The 286-nt window shown below is 57.3% G+C and overlaps 1 protein-coding gene across 1 annotated transcript in view; it reads right to left on the bottom strand.

Moving 5' to 3' along the window:
• Positions 1–286, bottom strand: part of Hectd4 (HECT domain E3 ubiquitin protein ligase 4) — a 160857-nt gene that overhangs the window by 11402 nt on the left and 149169 nt on the right.

Here is a 286-nt window from a genome sequence, read left to right as displayed (position 1 = left end):
TCTGCTGTAGTCAGCTTTCCAGGGCCACTCCTGTCCACAGCTGTGTGCTCAGGATGCATATCTCTCTCCCACAAACCCAGAGCTTTGAGGTAGGAAAGGCTGGGCTGCCCAGTGGCCAGAGGTCATGTGCTCGGATGGCCACAGCGTCTTGGGAGGGGACAGGAGGGTACAGCACTGCTCTCTTCACACTAGAGGCCAGCTCAGCCCCACACTAGGGTCTTGGACACACACGTCTCTTCTCACTGGTTAGTTCTTGCAGAGCCCCACTTTGTAGGCTGACCTGGTG

The sequence above is a fragment of the Mastomys coucha genome, unplaced genomic scaffold (assembly GCF_008632895.1).
Source record: "Mastomys coucha isolate ucsf_1 unplaced genomic scaffold, UCSF_Mcou_1 pScaffold22, whole genome shotgun sequence".
NCBI classification, from domain to species: Eukaryota; Metazoa; Chordata; class Mammalia; order Rodentia; family Muridae; genus Mastomys; species Mastomys coucha.
Note: the sequence above shows the minus strand (reverse complement) of the source record. Positions and strands in the feature narration are given on the sequence as shown.